This window comes from Pomacea canaliculata, linkage group LG10, assembly GCF_003073045.1.
Source record: "Pomacea canaliculata isolate SZHN2017 linkage group LG10, ASM307304v1, whole genome shotgun sequence".
NCBI classification, from domain to species: Eukaryota; Metazoa; Mollusca; class Gastropoda; order Architaenioglossa; family Ampullariidae; genus Pomacea; species Pomacea canaliculata.
In genome coordinates, this window is record NC_037599.1 from 18,162,563 (window position 1) to 18,168,054 (window position 5,492).

General features: G+C 39.6%; 1 non-coding gene across 1 annotated transcript; it reads left to right on the plus strand.

The window, feature by feature from the left end:
• Positions 1-230: 230 nt before the first annotated feature.
• On the plus strand, positions 231-303 carry Trnar-ucg. The gene has a single exon. It is a non-coding gene; the product is annotated as a tRNA-Arg (tRNA).
• Positions 304-5,492: the final 5,189 nt, after the last annotated feature.

Consider the following 5,492-nt stretch of genomic DNA (forward strand, 5'->3'; position numbering starts at 1 on the left):
ATATTTCACTATAATCTTATGCTGGTTTTTACTTTTTGGAGCTCCTTTAAAGAAATGTTTACCAACTTTATGAATGTCTTTTCTTGTGCCAGTTCTTAACTTTTTTACTATTCATGATTGGTTTTGTATCAATAAAAAGGACTTTTGCGAAGTTAAAACTACAAAAGCTCATCCGAGGTATAACGAAGGAACGTAAGGATATATAATACAATTTGCCCCGAGAGTGTATCGGCCCCGTGGCCTAATGGATAAGGCGTCTGACTTCGGATCAGAAGATTGCGAGTTCGAGTCTCGTCGGGGTCGAAAGTGCGTGCACATTTTTGTTTGATCAAAACTTTTTCGTATGAAGTTATGTGTCCTTTTGGTGCGTCATGTTTTCTAACTTGTCGAATTCATATAAAATTATCTATCGATCATTTGTCGGTTTGCCTGATAAAGTCACTGATCAGTTTAAACAATCTAGTAGTTTATGTGATTACAAATTTTACGAACAATATTTTAATTATGAATTGCTGACATAAAACGCATAATAAAAGAATTGCCTATTTGTGAAAGATGTTTTGGGATGGATAGAACAGCACATGTGTTGTATAGCACAGGTGTATCGTGGTGAATTGCATAGTTGCTATCAAAGGTGCAGCAATCTACTGAAATAAATCCTCTGCAATCTCTACCCTCTTGATTTCTCCTTCCCTAGGATGCCTCACCCACTCCACGATACCCGCTTCCCCCCCTGTGTCGTTGGTCATGCCTTGTCCAGTTGTTGCCAGACTCGAGTACAAGGAAGATTTTTGGTTTAACAAGGGAGACAGCTCGTGTCATTTGAAAGAAAACACTTTAGGTAGATTGCTCCCCTTGAATCGTGTTTCTCATATTACTGTGCTGGGACAGTGACATTTTTTGTGAGGAATTTTTGTCAGTCCTAGCACACCAGTAAGAAAGGGTCATTGCCTTTGCTTCATTCAGAATTTTTCTTCTATAATACGTGAAACAGCCGTTTTGTATTTGATTTTATTCTTCGTTTAGTGCGGTTGTTTATTTTTTATAGTTCATATGTTATTTGTTTGTTTGTTTTCCTGTCCCGCGAATTCTGTCCATGTTTCGTTCTTCTTGTTAAGCACTAAGAGCATACTCCTTAGGAGTGTGAGTATTTTATGATTACATTATTATTACAAATTTTACATTTATTATTAATATCATAATATAATGTTCCAAACAGCTGCGCCTCCGGTCGTTTACCTGTGCCAGAAAGTGCGAGATCTACCGTAAAGGGATTTTTTTATCGGCGATACTTTCGTTACACCTTTATGCTCACTATATCTATGATTCTTTGCAAGATTCTAGCCAGCGTTTGAGTCACAACAATATCAAAAAATATTTATCTCGAAATGTGTCAGATTCTGTCGAGGGAATGGTGGACAGAAAAATAATTCCGCCTTCTCAAAGGGAAACAACCCGGAGTGACCAAACTTTAGTCTCCCTTCGCAAACTCTCCACCAAAATTAATCAAATTATACAGCGACGCTTTTGCGCTGAGAATTACACAGTTCGCACACCTGCAGTCTATCCGCCTTATCAATCATCAGCAATTAATTATTGCAGTTATATTGCTGCCCATCGTCAGCAAGCCGTCGTGTAACTAAGTCCATGCATCACTGGCCAGGATCGAGCGGTGACCAAGTGGTATAAACAGCAATAACGAGGCTACCCCTGTCAATCACCTGCTGTTCGCCTCACGCTGCCGGGGGCGGTTCGTGCGGTGTTAGAGGAAAAAGCAAATTTCCGCTTCGAAGTTTCACCAACTAAAAAACCCGCAAAGTGCGTCTGAACTTAGCGCAATACTAGCAGGAATTTTTTTACAAATTTCAGCTTTATTTTGTCGACTTAATTCAACGGTGTGAAAAAACTGGCAAAATACATATATGAGTACATCAGTCCATTAGTTACTGTAAGCTTCAAGAATTATTGAAGACAAAATTGTAGATAAGAAGGAGATCATCGATTATGTCAATGGTTACAAATGCAGTATCAAACGACATACAAAAGTGATCTAACCCGCCAATATATATATATAAAACATCATATACACCCAAATCAGGTTAGCTGGAAAACTTTTTTGACACCCTACGGCTCGGAATAAAAAAATAATATGAGATAGCCATACTTTATGTTTTTATATTGAGTAATAGATGAAACCTTTAAGAGATTTCTGTAAGAATGTTTATACATTTATTGTATATTTATTATGTTTAAACTTATTTCGAATATCATCAAACTTGCCACAGCTACATAAATGGTGATTCAACCCTTTTATCACATTAAAAGTTGGGTAGCATCAACCTAGAATATACCGCTGGCTACCTGTCTACATACCTTATGACTCATTTTTTTATGTCTCCATCTCTCTGTAATCTTCAGGCTTTTCACTTTTTATAAAATGTCGTAGTATGTGTAAATATTTTCCACAAATTCGTTAGTATTACTTTTGTATACTCTTCACAAGTTGTTTAGTTATACTTTTGTATACTTTAGCGAATTGTTTTGTAGTAAGGAGCCTTTGTACTCTATACGCCTGCACGCGTGCACACACATATTTGTATATATAAAGATGATCAGTCACACAGAGACAAAGCAGAGCGATTTTTTCATTCCCTCCTTCCACAGAACGATGCTTGTTTAATCTTTCAAATCACATTGTTCTCTAGCCTCGCATTACCCAGTATCAAAATGACGACAAAAGAAACAACTCTGATTCAATAAGGCTGCGAACAAGGCAGACATCGAACATCAAAGGAACCAGCTTGCCGACTATGATCCCCTTAATTTCGCTCCAAAAGAGCAATTGCTGCCGATTAATGACAACAGAAAGCATTTTCCTAGAAGATCCACAGCATCAAAGAATATGTTTTCTGCCTCGCATTCACGACTTCGAAACATTGCTCTTCTCTGTAACCTTTCTTGAAACTTTAGGTGCGGCTTCCACCAGAACTGTTTATTGTACTGGACATTGATCAGATCCTCGCTAACCTTGTCGAAGGATATCCCAGATAATGTCACGTGGCCTGCAAGTTTGTAACCGCGAGATGGGAGAAAGTCCGGTCTGAATGGTTCTTGGGCTCAGACTGTTTCTTTCAATTCTCTGCCATTTGTCGGTCCTACGAGGTCTTCTTTGTGCTAGGTGTTAGCTAGATAGCTCCGAACTGTAGAATGGATTGCTGCTTAAGGACTTGTTAATTGCCCCTGCATTTTTAATCGATGTTTTTTCCACATTTCAGGTAGAAAATATTGCCGTGAAATTACAAAAATAGAGCTGCTTGATAAGAGAAGGGATTTCGGAATTAAGAAAATGTTGGAAATGTTAGAATATAGTATGCATGAGCACAATCACTTTGATGCGCAGTTACAAGTGCACCTGCAGGGTTCAGTGCAGAAAAATAAGCAAGCGCGTGCACACACACACACACACATAACAACTCTGCAGTGAAGATCTAGTTCAGAGTTCGAATTCCTATGTCGCTAGTACTTCAAAGACCTTTTTTAGTGGATAAATACCGTAAAAAATTTTGTCAAAGATCACAGGAAACCTAAGGGATAAACTTCGGAACCTTGGAGCTTTAACTAACATGCTAAACAATTTAATAAATAATGTATACCTGACTTTTTTTTTTTAACACATTGCCGATCCAATAGGACATTTCGGGTAATTTGGAGGTTCGGTCGCTTCTGTACTTCCCCAGGTTAACGGCTCAGCAGGAGGTAAATCTTCCTTAAACCAGTCTTAAGTCTCAATCTCAATCTGGTTTTAACATTTGCGAGCTGATTCTCAAGAACGTCACAGTGTCTGGTGTTTGTGATGTGACGTCACCCTAACGATTTTCGTGACGTCGATGTGCAGCAAGCATGACAATGTCGACCTCATGTTCTGGTCACAGCAGTGTACCCAAGGCACCCGTCAGGGAAAAAGCATTTTTGCGATCAAACGAGCTCTTTGCGCACGGAAATACCCGGATTTGATGGAGAAGAAGCGTGGAGGGCAATAGGTTCGATTTTATTGATCCGACTAAATAGATCCTCGTGATGTCATTAAAACAGCCGAAACATTGTGTGGGAAGGGAAGGAGGTGGAAGTTTGTCATGTGGCTTCAATGGTGGCTGCACTTTCTAGCTGTGCCAGTAACTATAAAGATTGCTTTTATGTACCGTGGAAATTGTTGGGTGGGGGAGCGCTCGGGAGGAACAAGGTGACCTGGGAAGGAAAGGGGATCCGGGAATCCACAGCTATCCGCCGTCACGAGCTAACACGTCACGGATCCCCGAGTGATCGTAAAGGAGAGAAGGAGGATCAAATCACAGACGGAGCTAATGGTGACGTCACATCTCAAGACCAATACCTAATACTGGATTCTAAAAGGACGAGAGGATTTTTGTGACATTCATTTGTCTCCCTTAACGAGAAAGTTTGTTAGTAAAGGAAAAAAATTCCCGAGAATACTCAAAACTGAAATCGCACTTTTTTTTCCTTTTTTTTTCTTTTGTTGTTGTTGTTGTTGTTGTTGTTGTTGTTGTTGTTGTTGTTGTTGTTGTTGTTGTTGTTGTTGTTGTTGTTTTTGTTTTTGTGGGGTTTTTTTTTTGTTCTTTGTTTTGTTTTTTATTTTTATTTTTTTTGTGGGGTAAGAAAGTGCAATGTCCCCTTTTCAGTGTGACCTCAGTCTTTAAATTCCAGACGGTATATCTTCTCTTTATTCTTGATAGCATATCTCAAATTCTATTTCATATGCTTATTTTTTCCCTTAGGAGAAAGTAGATAGCATAGCTCATGGTAGATGCAACTGGTAAAAGGTCACCGTAGACACGGGAGAGTGTAAGAATTCATAGACGCAAGCGAAACGCATGCAAACAAGCTTTCCTTCAGGAAGAGGAAGAGAAGAAAGTAAGATGACGGACGGATGAAGATAAAAGAGGTTTCACACACACACGCAAACGCACACTGCGTGCGAACAGTTGACTTATACCCGAGAAGGACAAAAATGAAATAAAAGGGAAAGGATGCGAAAGATGAAAAGAAAGAGTCAAACTGGAGAAGCAAGCTGAGATAGATGGCCTCAGAGAAAGGCACAAACAGACACGGATAGACAGAGAAAGGAATGGAGGAACAGGCTAATGCGGACACCGACATCAACAAAGATCCTTGTCCATTTTCAAAGCTTGAACTCCTTGTGTTTCTCGCGATGTCCCGACAACCAAATCGATTCCACAAACATAAGACCCTATTATTACTGAGACACCAGAGAGGCCTTTCTCATCCCACCACGCGCTGAAGCTATGCAAACTCCAACATATATTTATCATCATTTTGTCTTCATTTAAAATCCTCAGCATCGAGGGAGGAAACGGAGAAGGTTGGGGGATGGGTGGAGAGAGATGTTTGGGGGATGGGGAATAAAGGGAATTAAAAATGCACAAGTTGTGTGAAATGGCCGACACATTATTGAC